The sequence below is a fragment of the Bacillus rossius genome (genome assembly GCF_032445375.1).
Source record: "Bacillus rossius redtenbacheri isolate Brsri chromosome 9 unlocalized genomic scaffold, Brsri_v3 Brsri_v3_scf9_2, whole genome shotgun sequence".
Lineage (NCBI taxonomy): Eukaryota > Metazoa > Arthropoda > Insecta > Phasmatodea > Bacillidae > Bacillus > Bacillus rossius.
This window is the reverse complement of record NW_026962013.1, coordinates 38,642,481-38,667,264: the sequence shown is the minus strand read 5'-3', so window position 1 is coordinate 38,667,264 and position 24,784 is coordinate 38,642,481. Positions and strand designations below refer to the sequence as shown.

Here is a 24,784-nt window from a genome sequence, read left to right as displayed (position 1 = left end):
CGTCATGATGTTCGAGCCCCAGTCATATGTTCATTGCCTTTTATCCTCTGCTGTCAGTTTGTTACCGGACATGGCTGTCAGGATGCTGTGGTCCAAGTGAAGACGTCTTAGAAACTCGCAAGTGGTCGGAATCAAACTTGTCGTTAAATGAGAGCGCGGTATTTCCCGGTCTTTACTTAAAAATGAAAATTGAAAACATTATGTCATAAAACTAAAGTAACTGTTTCACTGCTTATTTTCATTGCAGTCAAATAACGGTAGGCTACATTTGCTCACAGTGAGCCGTGACTGCATTGTCATGGTACACAAGACCCGATGATGGTACGGGTACCACAATAATGGTACGTCCAACAAACCGTGGTGAGAATAGTAGCTGGAGTTGGAGTTGGTGGTGATGATTAGTCCTGAAGAGGGGAGGGAGGCACGTGAAGTACTTTCCCCTCTCCCCCTTTAAAACCCCTTCTCCATGGTTCGCACGACGAGGCACGCGCGCGCACGCGTAGCCAAAACAATTGCGAAACTCATGGGCCACATGTTCGAACCTTCTGGAATGTCTCTTTCCCCTCTTCGTCACTACATCACTTACTTTTGCGTGACTGCCAACCGCGTGAAGAAGGGGGGAAAACCCCACTTTAGAATCAACCATAGAACAATGATGACGTAGATTTATTTCAGTAGTCTGTGCACGGTCTCGTCGTTGAATTATGATTTGTCAGTATAATCGTCAAAATCAGCCTATGTAAACATTGTCAAATATTATTTTTTTTTCAGCTGTGTACGCATTTGTCTTCCCTCTTACTATTTTTTGCAGAGAAGTCGTAAATTGTATTTTATCTTTGTATACTTTGGTTATTGATGTAGGCACGAATATTTCCCGGATTCATTTGGTAGTAAAGTAGACTTTAAGCAAATATACGTCTGTTTCATTTTAATGATTAAACCCATCTTGACTCGCCATGAATGTCCCTGAGCCAATAAATTAACATGAAGAAGTAGCGTAGACGTAATCTAGTTAAACCCAGTCTAAAAGATGACTTATATATCGATCAAAGAGCACGCCAAAGTGGCTTTATTTGGCATATAACAGTTAAATCCAACCTGGTGCAAAAAATAATTCGCGAAATAATCTAAACTCTAGTCAAAAATACTAATACCTACTTACGTCTATGTTCTTCAGCAAATTTGTTATAAGATGTGACTAGAACCATGTGTAGGGGCATGTATTTTTCGCGAAATAATGTCATCGCTCATTAGACTGCAATAAGGTATGCCCGCGCTGATGATGTTCCCTTGTGATTGGCGGCCGTCTACAAGAGAAGACATTGCACTATTTGGACGGGTCAATCAGGATACGTTTGCTTCCGCACTGGATGGCTAAGTAGACGCAAAAGACCGAGTTATACAAAGTTTTAACACACAGCTGGTCTGGAAATCTTTTTGTGCGAAAAATGCATGGCCCTAATAGTTATAGAGCTGAGAAGTTCACTTTATTATTTGGTGACAGGATATATTGCAAATGTTAGTACACTTAAATGACCTTCGTTGGATCACGAGCCATTCGACACGCCTTAAAGAACTACCTATCAGTAGAGTCCGGAAAAATTCGCGAATTCATTTCGTGACAAGATGAAATTCAAACATATATACAATTCTGCTGATCCTGCTATTGGCTCGCAGTTTAACTGGAGTTCTCTGTGCCAATGAGAGACTATAGACCAAAGAAGCATCGAATCACAAGCTACCAAGTGGAGACGCCTCACAAGTTAGCACCCAATTAACACGCGTGTCTGCTTGAGAAATGCAGAGGATAGTGGAGGCTATCCTAGAGGTCATTAAACCCGCGAATTTTTCCGGTCTCTACCTATCAGTGCCTCGTTGAGGAGGATTTATTTTATATGGGCTTACATAGGTAAAAAAAATACTGTGTGGGCGAAATCCAAACAAATAACTGGTGTAGCATGTACAGACACGTGAGTTCCTAAAGAAATGCTCACCCTGGGATCACGTGAACCAGCACACAAAACAACGGAAATTAAAACTGCATGTTCCGAGCCACGGCACGAAAATTCTGGGTCTCTTGGAGGATATGGAGTGCTGTCCTAACCTAGAAACACACATTTAGAAACACTGGATAGAATTTTCTAAGTTAGACTTGTTTTAAGTAACGTGGTTATAATTTATGACGGTTCTAAGTTATGTGGTTGGGCGCTGTGTGTTACTAAGTTATGTGTTTTCAGTTATAACAGTTCTAAGACGAGTGTTTCTAAGTTGCGATTGTTCTAAGTTATGATTATCTAAGATACGACGTTTCTAAGTTTTGTGGTTTGGCGTTGTGTATTTCTAACCTATGAGTTTCTAAGTTCCGACAGTTCTTATTTTTGTGTTTACAAGTTGTGACAGTTCCAAGTCATAATTTTCTAAGTTACGACGTTTCTAAGTTGCGTGTTTCGGCGTTGTGTTTTTCTAAGTTATGTGTGTGTAAGTTGTTATGATCGTTATAACTTGTGCAGTTCTAATTTACGTGGATTTTTCGAGAATTATAAGATATGAGTGTTTAAATTGTGGGTTTCTCGGTCATGTGCGGGCGGGTACCGGAGGTCATCAGTCCCCTGCGCCTCTCGAGGATCAACACTCGTTCTCGCAACTCGCGTCAAGCATGCCCACATCGTGGCAAGCCATTAAGTTAGGTTAGGTTAGGTTGGAGTAGGTTTTACACACAAAAATTGTCTGTACTTTTACAAAATATCCCGTTGGAAACGAGTTGCCAAGGAAAAAGTTCGTAATTCTACTAGAAAATATATTGTTACTTTGTACAACACATGGCTACGGTTGTTTTTGCAATAGTGAAGTGCTCTTTTCGAGATAATTCCGAGTATTTCTTGCATTCTTAATTGATGTTTTCATTTAAGCATTATTTTTTAAACCATGGGAAGTATAACTGAATATTTAACAATTTGACTTTATTGTTAGGTATGTATCGTGCACATTATGTACGCAGTTAATATTGGATAGCTATTCAAGGTTACGATTTACAAATGATTTTCAACTATTGGAGTTAATGGGACAACACAAAGTATAAATGTCCGAGTAAGTATCCAAACCCAGTATTGTGTGGCGGCGCTGCCAATGAGTTCGTGGTTATCGACTTGATTTTGCACGCGTCTGTGGAGTCCAGTCTTTTGACGGAACATAACGAGAATTATGCAGGACGCTAATTCTTTGCAGTGATTAAATCGTTAAAACAAAACCAGTTGTCTAGTTGTCTTTTTGTTAGTCGATGTAATAACGTCGGTGATAAAGTGGTCGGGATAAAGTGAGATTACGCCCTGTGATTCCTGAAATTTATTTTAAACATTCGAAACAAAACTGCTCAATACGTTGCCGAAAAAAAATTACCGGCTTTGGTCGATTAGGTCGAGGCGGATAAGAGGTATTTATTTTCGTGTTTGGCTTGGGGAGGGGGAGGTACAGTTACAAAAAAAAAAAAAGAAGAAAATAAAATACTTTTTGTATTCAGAAGATTTACGTCAAAACAAGGGGTTTGGACTGTTATATTATCACACTCAACATGCTTCACTATCTATGTAGTTTGTAGTTCCTGGTGTTGTAATAGCTCATCTCGCATTACAAAAAAAAAAAAAGGCACCTTCATTTTAATCTCACGTTAATTTTATAACTTCGTATTGAGGGTGTTGTATAAATCCCCCTCCCCCCTTTTTTCTCACACTTTATGTCCGCAACATGAAATAATTTATTCATGGGCTCCTGGCAGGGAAAAAAAAAATATTGGGGAAGGGGGATGAATTCTCAGACGTGACGTGACATGACGTGACGTGACGTGACGTGACAGGCGGTTGATAAGCAATGTCAATTGGCATCAACCTTACAAGAAACAGTGTAGAAGTTCACTGTAGATTACAGTGGCTTATGTCCCCTCCCCTTTTTATCCTCCTTCTCTTCTCGGCCTTCTTACGGTTTTTTTTTTTTTTTAATCACAGCATCCATCCGGCTCTACATACTCGTCTCCTCGTCTTTTGTCCTAGTCTGAGCCGTCGCGGCTATTATTGGCTCGGTTGTGATCCAGACCAGCCTCACATCTGCATGGGCCTACTGAATAATAGTTATGCTGTAGTCAGAACATCACATAGCAGTGGCGGCTCTATACTTTACGGGGCCCAAATATTTTGGGGAAGGGGGGGGGGGGACCCTTGGGGGTTAGAATGGATCCCAGAGAAAAAGCGACACCGGGAAAAAATATTTTAAAAAAACTTTTAAAATCAACATTTTCAAACCCACCATGGTTTTGCTTATCCATTTATATCTGAAAAGTACAAAAAATTAATAACAACATAGATGAATTTAACGTAATTAAAGTACAAATAAATTACGTTTACGTCATGTAAGGTATGAGTAAAATTTTACAACAGGATAAAATTTCATTTTAAAAATTTAGCATCAAATGAAGTCGTTTTGTGGATGTTGGTATCGAAGTTTTGTTACTAGTTTCTTGTTGTTAAATTTTATTTCAAAACTATTATGTTGTCATTTCCCTGCTCATTTTTCTCTGTGTCAAATAAACTAAGATTAAAACAAATACATAACTGATTCATCCTAGGGAAAAAATTCCTTATAATTAGTGATTTGAAGCTTAGGTAATACCTACAATATAAATCTACATTTCAATAAATATAAAGCTTAGAAATAAATTAGTATGATATTTCCGAAGGTTAGTCAACACCTCAAATGGATTAAATATTTGTCCACATCCTCTTTGTTGAAGCGTAAATATTGAAACTACTTCTTCATTTATCACTCCTGGGAATATTCTTAGCCCATAAATCATGCCACTAGCAGTTAGATGCACCACGGAAAAATATAAGTTGCTCTCTCAAGTAGTATCATATATATATTTTTAATCCGTTAGGTCCAATACGAAGTGGAAAAATGCTTACGCTAAACTTGTCAGGAAGAAAAACTGTAATGCTGCAAAAACAACAACAACAATAATAATAATAATAATAATAATAATAACTATTGTTAAAAAGAACACTTTTTGGTAACGTTCGTAAACACGTAATGGAAGTTTTCATCAACTCAATTGCATGGAAAATTTATATACCTATTAATAAATTCCATTACGTGTTTATGAATGTCACCAAACAATAATTATGTATGCACCTACCATTAAAGAGCGAGGTGTTGAAACGGTAAGACAATGAACACGCATTCCTTAACGACTCGGGTTCGAATCCCGGATTGCAGTTTCACCTGGTCTCTCGAAATAACTGCAGGCAAGTTCTCGGGCAGTTTCCTCGCTTACATTTAGATATGATGATTCAACGCGGGAAAAACTTCACTATCTGGTGTCACAACTCAATAGCCAGCTTTCCTTTTTGGCTCTTATCGGCGCCAGAAGGCCGTTTCGAGTATCCTGAATAATTTTGCTGCTAATATTTCGTGTTTTTTGCACATGATTTAAAATAAATTCGTGATTTATCCACATTTAAATGTTTATAAAGAGTTTTTTTCTACTAAACGAGACTTTATTAGTTGATTTTTATGAGCTTAGAGGCATATTTTTATGTCATTTACTGAACGTATGAAATTATGTGGTGTAGTTTTGGATTAACCGTTCCTATATAAAACCGCTTTCAAATTAGTAGGCCTATATCATTAATTAAAATAATAAAAAATTAGGTTTTCCAAAAACCATGTATATGTAAGCCTATCTTCCTTCCCCCCCCCCCCCCAGGATTTCGGACTAAACTAGTTTTTTTTTTAATAAATGTCATATTAAAAACAAAGAGTATTAAGACGAAGATTACGTACAAACGGTTAATCTAAAATTGTATACCTCGTGATTTCATTGTTTTAATACATGCAAAAATTGCCTTAAAGTTCATAAAAAAACTAAAATAATTTTTGTTTTTAAAAATGAAAAGCCTTTTATAAACATATTAACTTAGCCAAGAGGACACACATTACGCAATATAGAACGGTCTTGATTTTCCTTAAAACATCTACGCCATGTAAAAATATTTGTTCCAATTAGCTATAAACGAACAAGAAAATACACTGGATTGCAGACCGTCTCGATGCAAAACATTGCCTCGATTTTATTTTAACTCAACATCTCTTATTCCTTCCCCAATATTGCCTTTATGTAGAGATGGGTATTACCGCGTTCATTTACCTTCTTAGCTGTTTAAGAGAAGTTGGTTACAAACGAAAAAAAATAAAAAATAAACCCTAGCCCCTACTATTGTCTTCGTGGTTTCCACACCTGTTATTACTTGTCTGTATCATCAGTATGCAAACCACGAAATTCCCGTAACTTTCGGATGTTCGAACTTTTGTAACTGAAATTACGAATGTTCCACTACTTAGTACTAAATGCACGGCTCTGGTGTTCCTGTGGAAAAATCATCCTAAGAGTGATTTTTTTTCTCTGGTCACAGTTGAACCGCATGATTGGTCCACGACGTCTATAATCCCAACCCGTTCCTCACGCTTATTTCCTTCCTGTCTCTCTTCCACTTCGCCCCAGCTTAGCTGCCGGCGCATAAATCCTTCATCAAGTGTATCCAGTGTTCATTTCAATTTCAATTTTTTCCCCTTCTTCGATTACAACATCCGGTGCAAAAAAATAGCCGTCCGTAAAGTCATGGTTTCAGACCATGTCATCAAGTAAGAGACACAAAAACACAAATTATCATCTTGCTCTAGTTACAATCAAGCTGCGTATTTTTTCCCCCTTTTTCTTCCTATGGTTTAATCTGTTTTTAAAGGCAGTTTCAGGGACTAGCCGACGTATAATTTTGCAACATAAAGGCGAGGGTAATCGAGCGAAACGAAGACAAAAGGTTCTCAAGATCTGTAAAAAGTGAAGAAGTTCATTGAGCACCTGGTGTTTCACACACACACACACACACACACACACACACACACACCTAAACACGCGCACACACAAAATTTCATCGCCTAGAGTGTTTCTCGATGAGCGCTCATTTCTCGAAGAGATGAATGCCTCGTTACAGTACACGCGGAGACGTAGTTTTAACGCTGTTATCGTCGGTCGCTGAAACTTAAAATTTCACTTCTGCGTGTTACATTCAAGGCCCCCGCCTATCATACACGCAATTTGAAAACTGCTCAAGATACCTGAGCGGTGTCTGGCTACGAAAATAATATTAAAAAAACGCTGAGGACGGATGAGTGATTCTGTTTTGGTTTTTAAACTGTGTTTTAAGAAGAGTGAAAATGGCTAAAACGCGAGTTTTCAGAATTTTTTTTTTGCCACTAAACATCCGGTACAACTGCTATCAGCAGTTTAAATGGTTCATACTCAACACAGAGACGTAATATGCACGCACTGATCCTTACTTATGAGTATAATGCACTGCTACAAGGTATCCTCGCTATCTATCGCCCAATTTAAAGCTACCAAAGCCACGAAACAGGTTCTACATACAAGAAACTCTAACCAGCGATCCCCGTACATTGAACTAAATGTTTATGAGGATCTCTTGCAGCCTTGAGCAGCAGGCTCTGGAACGAACTGGACCAAACGACAAGGCACTTTAATAACCTAGCCTCCTTCAAGCACATCCTGAAGTGAAGAAGCATCTTCAGAACACCTTGGCATGTTCATTTCGTGTCTTACCTACTGTATAAGTAGGTGTATGGATGTGTGTGTGTGACTAGCATTAATTTAATGCTATCTCATATTATATTTGCAACTAATGAATTTTAACCCTTAATTAAATTCCTTTAGGTGTATGCCTACGATTTATTTCAAGTTAAATATAAATTAGTTATCTATTTAGCTTTTAACTTTGAATATTTATTTAGCATTCAAGTTTGTTTTCTATCACTTATAATGTATAATATAATTTTAACACGTATAGATAATAATATCAATATGACGGGTGAAACCAAGCCGTCATTTAGCTAGTATGAACCTTAGAGATAAAAAAATTATACGTTTATCATAAAAATATTATTTTTACAATTTTGTTCCTTATTTAATATTTGCTTTGGTAATTATCAAACATTGGCTCTTTGTTGGGCACGAACGCTAACGTATCACATCATGTAGCAAGGGTCGTGGGTTCGGTTCCAGTACCGAGAATAACTGAATTTATGAAAACCGATTCTGATAATTATCCGTGGCTGTTTTCTACGTACGGTGAATAATAATCTCACGAGGAAATAATATAAAAGTAAAAAACAAATAAACAACTGAAAACTTAGCTACAAAATAAGAAAATATGGTCTATTGTGCTAAAAGAGAGTTAAGGACAAACATTCCACATTCGTACTAACTTCTTGCCATACACACACACACACACACACACAAACTTATACATACATAAACACACACTTATAAACGACATACATATGACTCGCCTTAACTTGCATAAGACTAAAAAAAATAATATCTACTGTAAATTTATTTTGTAAATAGGAACATTCATGATATAAACAGAACAGACATAAACACAACAGAAAAAAATATAAAAACAACATAAATATTCATGTAAAATTACAGATATTCGTAAATATGTACATTTACATAAAAACACATTTATCGCTACAAAATAGTGTTCGCAGTAACACTGAGTTCGGATTCGTACCCGGGCAATTTTATGTTCTGTGTTGTCCCAGTACCTCTAGTAGTTAAAGTTATGTATTTGTAAACCTGGCCAACTTTCCAGTATTAACTGCACACATTAATAAGCATAACAAACAAAATATAGTTCAATTATTTAATATATGCTTGAATAAAATACCAATTGAAATATAAGATCATGCGGCAATTTTCGTTAGAAATACTCAGTATTTCATATATGCAAAAATAATCATAGACATGTTTTGTGCAGAGTTACAATATCTATTTTGGCCAACTAACTGGTTTCCAAAGGAATCTTTTGTTTAAGTACAGAAATTCGCGTTATTTTATTCCTCGGAATAATAGTTAACCTGAACTGCGCAGTGAAAAGGGTCGCGGACGTTCCGTCAGACGTAGCTTGAAGAAGGGGGGGGGGGGGGGGGGGGGGGGGCAGAGAGCGAGCGCCCACCTGGGGTCGCGCCATGTGCCGCCCGGAGGGGGAGGGATGGAAGGGTGGGAGGGACAGTTGGCAGGACTGCCGTGCCGGCTGCGCGCGCGAGGGAGTTGGCGCGCTGCTGCCGCGGAGCTTGAGGAAGGGGGAAGGAGGGGGGATGTTTTGGGAAGCTGCCGCCGGTCGCGTTCCCACGGTGTGAGCCTGCGCGTCGCAGACACGAGGAAGGCGCGCGCCTAGATCCCCCTCCTTTCCCCTCCCCCTGCTCTGCTCGTCATCCCTTTGTCAATCCTTCGCCTTCTTCCATCCTTCCCCTCCTCGTCTCTTCCCTCCCTCCCTCTTCAAGAAGCTCTCGCCGTCCGCCTGCTGCCAGACGCCATCCACTCTTCCCTTCCCATCCCCTTATTCTATAGTCCGGCAGACAGTCGTCACACGCGACTGAGCTACTGCAAGTCTCCCCCCCCCCCTCCACTTTTTCTCATCCTTCAACCAACGCCGACTCACTCCACTTTCACAATCCATCATTATCTCTCTCTCTCTCTCTCTCTCTCTCCTTCCTTCTCCGTCTCCGTCGCTCGACCGGCCGCCGTCCTCGGTCCGTTGACGCACGCGATAAAAAAATAATAATAAATAAAGAACACACAGTGAAATCGCAGTCTTCAAAAGTTGCATTTCCCAATAATTATCTCCAATCTGTTCTTTTTATTTTTATTTTTTTATTTATCAAATCGGGTTTCTGCATTCGGCTGAGTCATTTTTCACAACAACCCCCGGTTTACTTGATGATAGACGCTGCGAATGGCGTAATTTACAGCGTTGGTTTAAACAAGCGTGTGCAGTTTTTTGTTCTTTAATTTTTTATCATCCTTTTACTTCTAAAATTCGCGCATGAAATAATCCCGTGATTCTGTTCCTAAAATTAATTAATTTTTTTTCCCCAGAAAAGTAGAATAATTTATATATGTATTTTGGGTCGTTTGTTCGTGTACATGCCTTATTAATCCTATTTAATTAACATTTCAGTACAGTTGTGCAAAACGCATATAAACAAATTAATATAAAACGGCAGATATTGCCATTAATTTTTCCCACTCCGTACATAATTATACATAATTTAAATGCGTACTTCCTATAGTTTGGGTAAAAACAATTAAATTATTACTTTGACTCAAATTGAGTTCATGCATTCACGTTGGTTCAGAAATGTACAGCTTGTGTAAAATAAACCTCTACAAATTTATGAAATTAAAATTTTGATTGTAAATTTTATAAAATAAAAGTTTTGACAGATTGTAAAACCTTTTTGAACGAATATAACAATTACAAAATTTCGTGATTATTGACGTAAAAACTACTACATATTTAAATTTTAATTAAAGTTTTACATTGCATAATATGATTCAATCTCAACCAGTAGCAAAGCAAAATATCCATCTAAATTTATTGACATAAAATGTTAGAAATAAATCTATGTAAATTCTTACTATAGTAAAAATTATACAATTAAACTAAATATATAGGCTATATGTATATAAAATGTACTAATGTATGTACTTGATTTTCAAAAATATTAAGAAGGATAAAACAAGTTTGATTTCTCTTAAGATTAGCATAGTTTATGATTTTATTAAAATATCACACATATATATATCTAGGCCTATTTAGAGGCCTTCGTGTTTCGCTGTAATCATGAGCAGCTAAATGATTATAATTGTTACATCACGAGGGTAGAATTTTATTGAAATATTGAAGCAGGGATACCACCACTTTTTTTTTAAAAGCAAATCTAGAGTAAATTTAGCATTAGTCCTCACACCTTTAAATAATATAATTCCTAAATTACATTTATTTTGAATAAGTTTTTACGATAATATTCAGATTTGATTGTTCTGCAAAACAAATTTGAAAATACTTAAGCGATAATTATATATATACATTATTTATTAATTTTATAATAATAGGTTTTAAAATAATGCAAGCATACCTACCCAACTGAGCTGCTAACAGAAAACAGGTTGATATTGTATTGTAAGCTATTATCATCGTGATCTGTGGTGTATCGACTTAATCATTTAGTTGTCAAGTATGTACAGTAGTATATTAGTTACAAATTTAGTAATTTTTTTTTATTCTTGCATTGAATAATTTCTTACATGGCACTGATTAAAAATATTTGAACTAGCAAAATATTTGTCAAAAATAACATAGTCACGTAACTTATCTCAAATTGGTACGTTCTAAAAATTAGTTTCAATGGTCTAAGTACACTTCTGTCACTGTTGTTCTGTCAACGGTGTTCGTAAACAAACATCACGTGATGCTTTGTAAGTGACAGTTGGGAAATGGGCACCACTGGTACTTCTTTTGTCAACTATCAAGTTTGAGACAACTCGAACATCATAGACGTAAACCACTCAAAGCATATCTGGTATATCGTGAAAGGTTTGTTCGTGTCTTGAAGCTGGACTCAAATGATAATTCGCGTCTGTCCGTCACCCGTCAACAAGCCGAGTGATTCACAATGATCCGCATGTCCGTCAAAATATTTTTTATACTTGAATGCTGCCTACTAACTATTAAGGATTATATTTATGAGAAAATTTCTTTTGTGGGGGTATACGAGTTTGACGATCAAGCACTTATAAATAGAGACCAGAAAAATTCGCGGATTCATTTCGTGATAGACTGAAATTCAAATAATTATTACTTAGTGCTGCTTCTGTCATTGGTTCACTGTTAATTTGGAGGACTGAGGGCCATTAGAGACCCTCACTCATAGAAGTGTCGAATCACAGGCCACCCAGTCGAGACGACTCACAAGTCAGCAGCCAATGAACAGTTGGCATTTGCCCGAGTGTGTAGAGGATATTGGAGTCTATCCGGGAGGTCATTGAACCCGCGAATTTTCCGGGTCTCTATACATGATTAAACAAACTTTAAATATATTTAAATATATTTAAATATATGTAACGTGCATTATTAATAACTTTAGTGTCTCAAACAATTTTTGTTTCAAACTTGAAACGTGTTCCTAGGCAAATCATAAACATTATACGGAAGCAGATTAACAAATAAACAAACTAAAAAAAACTTTTAAAAATAAATACAATGCCTTTCAGACATTTTTGAGGTTATAATTACACCCTTCCGTCCGTCGAAAGTTAAAGTTTTGACGGACGGACAAATGGAATTTTTCGGGTCATTGGCTGCATGTCACGTGACTAACGGGCGGATGGGAGACGGACGGATGAGAACGGATCATTGTTAAGTCCAGTTTTACTATTAAATAAATTAATCGTTAGAATGAAAGTAAGCAAACCAAACAGTATTAAGGACAGCTGCAGCAATCACAGGGAAACGGAGATACAACCAAGCAGGGCGAACAAAAAAAAAAACGCAGACACCTGTTTCTTTATCGCCGCTCTACCTGCGCCGCAGAAAAGGGCTCCCCCTTTTGAAAATCTCTTCCGCCCCTGAGCCGCGTGATTGGCTGGGCGCCCGCCAACCACCGCGAAGGGACGGCTCCACCACCCTCGTGGCCACGCCCACCAAGATGGCGACACCTCCGGGTACGACAGGTGAGTTGTTACCCTCGTGTGTAGCCGGAGTACGAAAGCGTGTTCTCGTTACCTCCAGCGAGGTGCGTCGACCTTCATGCCTCGAGGGAGCCACTTCGTAACTCCTTTGCAGAGCAAAAACGACTCACGACAGCACCGAGGAATTATTGCAGTCGTATTTAATTTTTATTTTTGTTGGGTCGAGAAAACGACTGCATCGGCTAAATTTATGCTTCTGCTTGCGTGCGTGGTGACTGCGCCATTAATTTGCGGACTTTAACAACGCCTCATCTGCAAACGCTTGCCGGCATCTCAAGGCTTCGTGAAACGGAGAGACCAAACATTTCGTGCGCAACAACTCAGTGAATATTTGTCCATTTCTCAACCGGATGACTGGACCATCGACACGTGATCAGATGACACGCGCAATGAAATGTTTGAAATTTTAATTTTATAAGTAGGGGCATGCATATTTCGCGAAAAGATTCTGAGACTAGATGAAAGTTAAAACACCGTAGCATCTTACATGTTTCGCGATTGGGTGAGTTTCTTTCAGGTACACGCGGATAGTTACAACACCAATCACAGTAATTCAGCGCGGTAGCAAACGCGTCCTGAGTGGCTCGGTCAAATACGGGAACGACTTCTCTCGCAGACGGCCGCCAATCACAAGGAAAAAACAGCTTGTGGGGGTGTACCTTGTTGCAGTCTAATAGGTAGAGACTGGAAAAATTCGCGCTTTGGATGACCTCTAGGATAGACTCCACAATCCCCTACACACTCGGGCAAATGCCACCTGCTCATTACCTACTGACTCGTGACACCTGTCAACTGGGACGCTTGCGATTCAATACTTTTTTAGTTGAAGGTTTTTCATTGGCTCAAAGTCCTTCAGATAAACTGTGAGCCAATCAGAGAAGCAATGTAAAGGTACAGTTGTTTGGATTCTATCATATCGTGAAATGAATCCGCGAATTGTTCCGGTCTCTACAACAGGCGTTCAGATTTTTTCGCGATTTATAAGGTATATACATTTATATATTTATATATATATTTATAAGGTATATACATTATATCAAAATAATAAATATACAAAGTCTTCGCCAAAGAGCTATATCGAGATCGAAATTAATAAATTTATCAGATAAATGCTTGTATAGGTAGCCTATTAAATGTTCCTAGGAGATGTTATTGAGTACTTAAAGTAATACTTAAAATAGTAATCAAAATCCCGCAGATGACAGCTATCAAACAAGATGGCAAGTGTCTTGCAGTCTAGTGTACAGTCTATATGAAGAGACAGCAAATTTCGCGGATTCATTTCGCGATAGGCTAGAATACAAACTCGTTTACCTTCATGCTGCTTCAGTGACTGGGCTACAGTTTATTTGGAAGACTCTGATCTAATAGAAAACCCTCAACAAAAGAAGTCTCGAATCACAAGCACCCCAGTTAACAGGTGTCACGCGTCAGTAGCCAATGAGCAGGTGTAATTTGTCCGAGTACATAGAGGATTGTGGAGTCTATCCTAGAGGTCACGAACCCGCGAATTTGTTCAGTCCCTATCTATAAGTATGAATAGGTATGGCACCTTCCTATATTTTTACATTGTCTTGATTCATCCTCTTAGTGAAAACTCGCGGTGGTTTGCAAACTAATGGCACAAGAAGTATATTAGCCCAGACTTACCATTATCGACGTTTCGGATATATATAAACACACATCTTATATCGTAATTCCGTCTGAATTTTTTAAAGTTCGTTTTCAGATTATTATTTGCCATTTATTTGGGTATACTGTAGGTGTTTAATCCTTATCAGTACATTAAAAATTCTATCCCATTTGACAGTTAAGCTGTATATGTGTTTGGGTATGTGTGTGAAGTAATGTCTCAGCATGTTTACAATTCCAAAATCACAGACACAAAATAAACGTGAAAGTGACATAATATAAACAATATAGGTATTTCTTTCAAAGAAGAAAAAATATTCATAGGTATAACTACAATGCTCAAAATTAATTATATTAGATGTAAAAAAAACTCGTGAACTGAACCGTTAAAATTAGAGGAATTCCCATAGACGTATAGGTTAGGTCTGTAAAAAAATTCAAACATTTGCTTACTTGCATTAAATAGAATTACTGGATCACAAAAGTCAATTTTTAAAGAATCATAACTGCTTGAATATTAAATTGGTTAACACACAATTCGTCTTGATTAAAATACCCACTTAACATTTGATGCGTGCTTTATTGTGGGATATATGCGTTTATTTCGGTTTATATTCTTACCACTTCGACTTTAACTGGCAAATGTGTCAAAATTTCACATCATTGTTAAAGCAACAAACACCTCTAAAGCGCCGAAATTAATAATGAATATTAAACTGTAATCAACGTTTAATAAATGAGATGAAATTACAAAAATAAAATATTTAATTATACACTAAAGACCCATTAAACAATATGTTAAGAATGCGGCGCGTTGACTACGAGCGCTGTTAGTTCGCAAGTCACCGTGAGCTTCACTAAGCGGATAGAGAATGAAGGGAATTTGTCAAATCTATCTACATATATGGCCGTGACTAGGAGTAGTATGTACTGGCCAATCCGGACACAGGTTCCAGGATTAGATGTGAGGTAGGGTCAATGACCGACCGCTCTAACGTCACGGCGGCCATGTTTTTATGTAAATTTCATCAAAATTCCTAGAAATAAATTCCCTATTTCGAGGTGAAAATTCCCGTTTGGAGGAAAAAATTCCCGTTTTTATTCCAGAAAAATTCAAAAATTCGAATTTCGTAATGCCTCAAAAGACTTTTGCCTTTGAAAGAACCCAAATTCCCTGTAGCTGCTTAAATTCCCCGGCTCTAAGCCGCCGAGGTCATGACCTTGACCTTTGACCATGACCTAGACCATAAACTTGAAATGAAGTAGCTTGGCTTCTGGGTTGTAGTCGTGTCCTTGGCGAATAATTCACTGACGTTTCGATTGACATTGCAGTCACCGTCATCAGGGAGCAGTTGAACATTAGCGAAGCAGCGAGCATTATAAACTTGAAATATTTATTTTCAAAAGAAAAATTCCGAAAAAATTCCAAAAAATACAAAACAAAATTGCTTACTTAAAATGGTTAGTTACCCAATCCATCCCAGTCCTCGGTAATTTATGTATAAAATTTAAATTTACAATTTAAATATAATTTTTATTTTAAAAATGCTTACATCACACCCTCCATCTTGGATTCTAGAAACGTTGCACTTTACATTACGGTAGCCATATTGGATTTTAGATTGTTGCAATTTTCGTTATGGCCGACATCATGAATTCTAATAACATGTCCACCATCTTGGATCTAATGTCACAGCCACTTTTTTCAATTCTGCCATAATGTCCGTCATCTTATTTTCGCCTGTTTAAGACCACCTTCTTGTTTTTTGTTCTGCTCGAAGCCGCTATCTTGGATTTCGACATCTTTGTTTCTACTCTTTGTTCCTAGAGAGCATCATAATCGCTCTGTATCATGCACATAAAGTCGATGTTCCATTACCTTCTAAAATTGTTGTGGTCCTTATCGACATATTAAATATAATTTGTTATACAAAATACATTGAAAGTGTTGTGATTCGAATCATCTCAGTTCTGACCTCTGGGTTGGAAAACATACACCTTTAACCGCACGGCCATCGAGAAAATTATCAGATTGAAAATTAAATAACGTATATAAAAAGTAAGTATTTTTTTTAATTTAAGGGAATAATAATTATCATCACCTGATCGAGACTGAGCCGCCACATTAATTTTTTTAATACATGCTACTAGGAGTGCTAGTTAACACACAATACCTGCAAAGGGCGTCGCCTCCTTTTTGTCGGCCGTCTTGGCCGCCATCTTTAAATTATGTAATTATTAAGCTAGAAATTCGGAAAAAAACCAAAAATCATAAAAATAAAATCGCTTCGTAAAATAATGATTGATTCGATCACCTCGGTTTCATCCTTAATAAATGCAAAAATGCTAATTTTAGGTAAAAATGTATTATTTAGTCGAAAAAAAAAGACAGGTTCGTGAAATAAAACAACAAATTTATTAAATCATTTCTACACTACTGCAAGTACAAACCAATTACTAGCATTTCTCAATTTCTGAATATGTTACCCATGATTTAAGCGAGATGGAAAGCCCCAACACTTGACATATGATCGTCAATTTCTTCGTATGAGAATCTTCTCCACTAATACGTATCAGTATACATCGATTGGCCCGCGTGACCCTCTGACGTCATGCGTGGTGTGGGCGATGGTCTGAATCTCCCTGGTCCGTATAAATTGGCCAACTTGAACTTTTTGTCCCAAACTGTGTCCTTTGGTAGCATAGAAGAATGAACGCCGTGATATATGTTGTTTCCGGTTTTCGTTTCAAAAGGTAATCAGAATATAAAGAACATTTATTAGCACTTACTTTTGTTTTTTCAGAATATAAACAAATATTATAGAACAATCAAAAATTTCACAAGTTAACTAAATATTCAAAACTTAGCCGTATTTCCAGTTAAAACCCGTTTGGGAATGCTATTTTACAGTCGGCGATCTGTAAATAAATACTAATAGGAAAAAAGTGGCACATCGTCTTGTTATGTAGACATAATAAAAATCGCTGGATTTTAATCTGGATCTGCATGATCAGAGGATAATAGTTTTTAATAATTCCTCCATGAAAGTATTTAAAATAATTTATATTTAATTTTATTTAAAAGTATATTATTTTCATTGGCTCACTTACAGAAATTAAGGACAACAAAAACCTGTCCATGCATAACTAAACATTTTCCATGGAAAAAAAATCATATCACCACCTGGAAAATGTTTACATTCTTCCCCGAGAATGGGAAAGTGCTGCCGTCTCCGAGCGGCGACGGAGTTCTCAGAACCAATAACAGATAGCGCGTGAGTCGCTATTTCAGTCAGTCTCGGCTCCGGAGCTAACGGTCCATTTACAATAAAGTTTTAACATTATCACTAAGCACTTTCACAACACCCAACCATGTACTAAACTAGCACAGCGGCCTGGCACAGACTTAAATCCCATTCCTATATGTATTTTGGTTGTTTTAGCCTTCGAAAAATTAATGTTGATGTAATTGGTAGTATGCAATAAATTTGTACAATCCATAATAGCAAATTAATTGCAAAATTAAAAGTAAATATATTATTTTTTCTTTTCAGAAAATTGGACTGTGATGTTTATTGCTAACTCCATCGGTCGAACATAATAAACAAAAGAAAATAATGTTCGGCACAATCTAGTCAACACACACAATTTTTTATTTATTAAATATAATTCCAGCCCTTGATTGGGGGGGGGGGGGGGGGGGGAGAGAGAGAGAGAGAGAGAGAGAGAGAGAGAGAGAAAGAAAACCGGTGTAATTGCCCAGGCGGCAATTTCAGGGGCTCCAAATTAATAGTCTATATTTGAAGAAAACAATACTTGTTTCACTAAGCGCCTAGTTTGCACAAAAACTTTATTGTTTCTTTGTTGAATAGGAACACAACGCGTCAAACAAGATGGTCGGCTAAACACCTAGCTGTTACAGCTCTATTAAATAATTTACCGGGAGTTGTTAAAGCTCTGGAAGATATTGAAGCATCTTCTCTTGCTGCAGAATCAATGCATGAAGCTGGTCATCCACTACATGCGGTGATAGATTTTTAATTTATCCTCTACTTAACAATTTGGGTTAATATTCTTCTAGAGATTAATAGAGTGAACGTCGAAATACAGAAAGAGGACGTTATCATTTCGCGTTCTGTGGCGCTAATCCAAGGTCTTGTTAAGATCTTGCAAGAAATGAGAGTAAAACCAATAGAACATTGGATCAAAGAAACTGTACCTGTATCAGAAAATTTTGAAATCGTGCTAGTACTCCTAACAGAAAAGGCATCACAACGAAATCTGAAAAGACGAATCAAGAACACTAGATCCGACTGGGCTATTTTCCAAAGATATAAAAGCAGTATTTGGCAGAAATTGAAACAAGGTTAGAGAGCGAAGAGTCTACATGGAAATTTCGCCGTCGTCAGTGGCCACTCGTTTTTAAATATGTCGACTGAGGATCTGCAGAAAAATGGAGTCGATCTAGCACGAAAATATTCTATTGAATGCCGTTGATTTTTGCCAGGAACTCGCCGTATTCAAAAAGCTAGTAACCGAAATAAATGAAAAATCAAGTGCATTCGACCCGTTACAACATATGGGCACGCATGACTTGCAAGAAGCGTTTCCCGATGTCAGTACAGCTTTAAGGATTTGCTGCAGGTCACCGACGACATCAGCCAGCTGTGAGTGAAGCTTCAGCGAACTGAACATAATTATAAGCTATCTGCGTCAAACAATGAGTCAGGAACGTCTATCTGACCTCGTGATCCCAGCCACTGAAAAAAAAAACTGCCTATGAGACGAACTTTGATGAGCTAATATATTATTTTTGCAGAAAGGAAAGCACGTCGTGTAAAGCTGCAGCAAGAATAGATAGGGAAAAAGATGCTGGGACCTAAAGATTGAAGAAATGTGTACTGTCATGCTTGTCTGTTGTCTTTACTGGTTGCATGTTTCCTATATTTAATTTTATGTCACACAAAAGAGAAAAAATACCTGCTAATAGGTAATAAAGAGTGCAAATTTATCGAATGGTTCTTATTTCCCCAGTCACAAATAATCTCACCCACTATCTGAAACGCTGTAGGAGAAAAAAAAGGGATGGGGGGCCACTTTATCTAGTTTCTGCCCCGGTTCCGAAAAACCGTAGATCCTGGGCTGTATAGTTCTCAAATGACGACATAGTAGGAAGTACATACCTTCTGAATGGTCGAAAACATTAACGGTTTTAGTAATATCATAGTATTTTGAAGAATTAAATCTAGAGCTACTCTATTTAATACTAATACCAGGCTTGTGTAAATGATTATTGCAATGTACAATTGTAGCTAATCAGATTGAATTACACGGAGTTCAACTGTTGCGTATAAATACTTGTGTTGTGCTTGTGAAAAGCCAATGGACACTATCTAGTCAACTCACTGACTGCAAGTGCTTTTATTTTCAAGGGGCCTTACGGTGAGAGTTAGTGATAGGAATCATGTTTATAAATTATTGTGCACACTATATATGATCTATGCTAACCAGTACAGTTTCAAGTCTTTACTCACTGCACTGACCCGTGTGTGTGTGTATGAATAGTTTCTATGTAATTCAATACTCCATTGCAGTTTTTCACTATTTGTCATGGAAAAAATTCAAGAGTGCAAAATAAGAAATAAAAATGAAAACAAAAATTCAAAAAGAACAAGCCTAAATCAGTTGATGTCGAACAGATGGACTTTACGATGAAACCAAACAGGTATTATGGACAACACAATGATGACAGCACAGAAGATCACACTCAAACTTAAATATCAGACAGCACAAGAATTCCGTGGAAGGAATTTAGTCGTGAAAAATTACCAACACAGACGAACAGGTGAGGTAACAACATCGAGACAGTTTCAATTAAGACCAGTAAATGCAGACAGACAACAAACCTGTGCAACGCAGCAAATATACGAACACAGCGATGAAAATAAACAGGTATTATGCACAATACAATGACGCAGCACCGAAGAACACAGTAGATGTCTTATGACAAAAAAAAAGAAAACTACAAAGACGTATGTCCAAAATAAATGTATTTAATCAAAATTCCGTACTGCATGAAGCATTTAAAGCACGTTTCTACGTCATGTAATAATGTTTTTTTCTTTCTTTTTCCTAATTTTTTAATATGCGGTGATGTCAACATTCATTTGTAAACCGACTTGCGCCTCGATGGTGCAAATGGTCGAATCGTGACCCAGCTACGGCACGAGAGGTTATGGGTCCGACGGCCAGATAAAAAATAGCCTGGATGCAATGAGCATTTCAAAACCACAACACAGCGACATACATAACAGTTAAACTTCACGTAATTCAATCTGACGAGCTGCAATCGTATATTGCGATAAACATTTACACAAGAGCGCGGCTTAAGAGGGCGATAAAGGGATTCATTTAGAGCAGTTTTAGTGGTCAATGCGATGGCAAGTAGAGGTCAAACCAGTTAATGCAGATGAATGAGATTTTTACACATCGTTGAGGAAAGGTATAATGACTGATCCCAGTTGTCAGAATGCGGTTAATGCTGTTATTAATAAGAAAAATTAATTGGTAAAAATGTTTATATTAGCACAAATTTGACAACTTGCAGAAAATAAAGTAATCGGAATAACAAAAACGTAAAAACTGAACGATTTACAAGTAACATTCTTTTATAGTATATGATTTTTGGAAATAATTATCTTCATACAATTGCGAATTACTTGCACACGCGTAAGTCACTGCACATTCATGTTTGAGCCGAAAATTTTCCACTTAACTGTTTGGAGATAGGACACTTTTATTCCATCCCTTCAGCAAGACCCAAGCACTGTAGATAATCCTCGCCATTAGAGTGGTCGGGTTCGGGCTGTTATCTGCGCCTGGTTTTCAATAACACATGTCTTGTCGGGTTACTCTGCATTTCTCTTGTCATTGCATTCGCGTCCACCTCATTTACATTATTCTTAGAGTATTATTTGCACATATATATTTTTAATACTGTTTATTTACAAATATTTAACTGGATTGTGGATATACAATTAATAATTTTTAGTTGCTTTTAGGTTACTTGGCATACATATTATTTTCAACCAAATAATAATAGTTGTATAAAAATGAAATGAACTAAATATACCGTGGGATATTACTTTGCAAGGCATTTATTGGGGGATAAGTTTTACAGATTTTGCAGTTCCAACACTATAAATAAGCACAGCACAAAATACGAATAGTTACACAAAACTGTAAAGCTGATATGTAAACAAAATACATAAGTTACAATAGTTTACCTCGCGGTTACATACAAATTGATAATATACATAAAAATATTACAAGTTTTCAAAGCTATCATGTTTCATTATGTAGCATATAAAAGTATATCTTGTTTGCAGTGGCGCACCCAGGGGGGGGGGGGGGGGGGTTAAACCCCCTCCGAAAATGTGAAGAAAAAATCTAGAATGGAAAAAGTAAAAACATTCCCAGTCCCAGAAAAATAGGTACGATGGTCTATGGGCAGCGCTCAATCTACCAAACTTTGTAAGATGTTTTCATGTCAGTGTATACATTATGGTGTTAGTATTACATTTGTAGTCTGCTACCGTGAATGACTATAATTTTTTTACAAATTAGTTTGTATTTTATAAAAACTAAGAATTGTTTGTGCGCTACGTTTATCTCAATTTTTGCATAATTTTGGACTGTATTTCTGCAGTTTTAACTAGACATATGTGTGAATTTTATACCCTTTGTTTTTAGTGGTAGAGTGAACTTAATTTGTGTGTGTGAATGCAATAAAAAACAAACCATCATTGTCAGTGATTTAAGTTTCACAGAATGTGGACTTTAATGCATGCTATGATTTTCATGGTATTAAAATTTAAAATAATTCTGATTTTGAGCGGACGAGACCCTGGGTTTGATAAAGGTATCATTGTTTGATTCTTGTCTAAAACAAAATTTAGTACCGTACTAAAAATTATTCTTTTTTCTACAAGCAGTATACTCAATAATTAGATACAAAAACTTCTTAAATAGCACCAAATTTTCACCTAAAAATACAAATTTTTCCGAGAGAGGACCCCCGGACCCCCTCTTTATTTTTGAAACTGGTGTTCCTTCATAAAAAACAAACTTCAAAACCCCCCCAAAAAATATTCCTGGGTGCGCCTCTGCTTGTTTGTATCCCATTTAACACTAAAATGTTTTTTATATATAATGTATGACATATAACACATGTATATTTCATGAATAGTAGTTACATAAGTAAAAAGGTTTTTCCTTTGTTACAAAATAAAATACACAATATAAACTATTCATAACGTAATTTCTTCTTGCTTTTAGCATTCTCAGATGTAGTTTCTGCAATTGGCGTACTTTCTTCAGTCTTTGATCTAAAGACACATGTTTTTATTAATAACACTGCCTGAAGCTATACACTGCAAACGACCCATGAATACTATAAATAATTTGTGTACTTACTTATTTTTCTCTCTCCAATTTGCTAGATTTTTACCTCTATTCCGTTTTCTTCGCACAGACAAATGCAATTTACCACGAGCATTACCTTTTACAAAATGTGCGTTTGTTTTCGTCATTTATAAATGAACATCCATTCATATATCCCGAGCTAACACAGCGACAGCAAGGAAAACTAAATCCGACTGCCTCGCAGTGCCACCCCACCCCTTTCGGTCCTTATTGTGGGACTGAGAAGTGTCGCCTATCGCGAGGGACTCAGAGCAATATCGGTCTAACGTACAATATCAGGCGCACATGTTACGTTTCAAGCAGCTGGAATTTCTAGTAGCTATTTATCCCACACTTAAGTAAAGTTTTCTATCTGTTGAACTCTCGCTTCATACTGTGTTATCACTAATACCGTGTAATGTTTTAGACCAATCAGAATGCCGTACTAAGTTTCCACGTGACAAATTTGTTTGAAAAATATAAATGTGTGTTGGCGATATCGTGGGGAATATATTCTTTTTTTTTTTATCATAATGACACCTTGGAGTTACGTTTTAAACAACACGGCACGCGTTCCGATGGGTTACGGTGGGAGAAAAAATGTGGCCCGGGGGGGGGGGGGAGTTCTTTTCTGCATTAAGTTTCTGAATTCCTGCGCTATTGTGAATTTTATCATTTCAGTATAATTTATTTCACAAAAGCTTAAATAATTAAAATAGATATAGGAATTTGATTAAGTTTAAGTTCGTTGTAACTAGGGGCTCGATTCTGAAAGGCACACTAGCCTCGTCTTGTCTAGACTCCCGCTCACGACAACCCGTCTTCAGTCAGCATCGGTATTTTCTCAACAAAAAAAAAGTAGGTAGGCGACATCAAGGCTCCCGCCTATTTGCCATAGCCCCCGAGCACTGCGGACTACAGGGCGGTACGACTACTGTTGAAATTGCGTTCTTTTTTCCTGATATGCCCATGTTCATATTTTGGATGGCCAACTATTTCTTTACTGTTGGCATTTTATACATTGTTTTGCCGAGTGACAAAGCGTATGATATTATTAAAATCGCCCTGCCCCCTATGTAAGCACGTGGAACTAGGCTTCCAGTCCAAGCACCGGTTGCTATCGTATTAGCAAATATTGTAGTAGTACTACAATATTCGGTATTAGCATGCAAAACATTTTGAGATCGGTACCGCAATGGCAACGTCACCGGAGCGTCCGTCGGCATCATCCTATTGTAGCAGAGCTTTTAAAATACCGACAAAGATTAAGAAATAATGTGTTAATGTATAATACATAGATGTATTACATCTGCATCGGTGGTTCAGTGGTAGAATGCTCGCCTGCCACGCGGGCGGCCCGGGTTGGATTCCCGGCCGATGCATAATTTTCATCAAATTATTTTTAGAAACATTTATTTGCACTAAGCATAACTTGTATAGCAAACTCTTGACACAGACGGCAAAAAATAAACTTAGATGGAAGAGGAATATGTATTCAGCCTGTTATCGTTGTGCACAAAAAAAAAAATGATGAGCCAAAAGTCCTAAACTGCCGTTTCAACTGAATTATTTGGGTGACGATGGTAATCCACTTAAAGATATTCCTCGAGTTGTCTACCCTAATCGCACTAAACAAAACTTCCAGCAATGTTTAGATTGTGCCTATAACGATTTCCAACATTCTGATGCCAACAGTGGCGGATTCAGAAGCTCTCGGGGGGGAAAATAAAAAAAATAAAAAGATTTGAAAGGGTAATAAAAAAGAGGGGGGAGGATTTTAGAGAGCTTCATGCTCATAAACTAGTGTTTTTCCCAGAAAACATAATTTTATCAGGTGAAGACCTTCCCTATCTGCTTCTTGGAACCGCCCTTGGAGTCAATACCTACTGGTCTGGTTGCTGCTGCTTTAAAGACTGATTGAATACACATACACTCTGTGAATTCAGTTGTGTTTTTTTTTTAAATATTTATTTAGTGTATGTAATTCGGTGCCTGATGAATAGAGATTACGAAATTTTATTCCTGAACACG

General features: G+C 37.2%; 1 protein-coding gene and 1 non-coding gene across 2 annotated transcripts in view; both read left to right on the top strand.

The window, feature by feature from the left end:
• The window catches only part of LOC134542951 (uncharacterized), a 647,441-nt gene that overhangs the window by 159,396 nt on the left and 463,261 nt on the right, over window positions 1-24,784 (top strand). The window lies entirely within an intron of this gene.
• On the top strand, window positions 24,065-24,135 carry Trnag-gcc (transfer RNA glycine (anticodon GCC)). Its single transcript has one exon. It is a non-coding gene; the product is annotated as a tRNA-Gly (tRNA).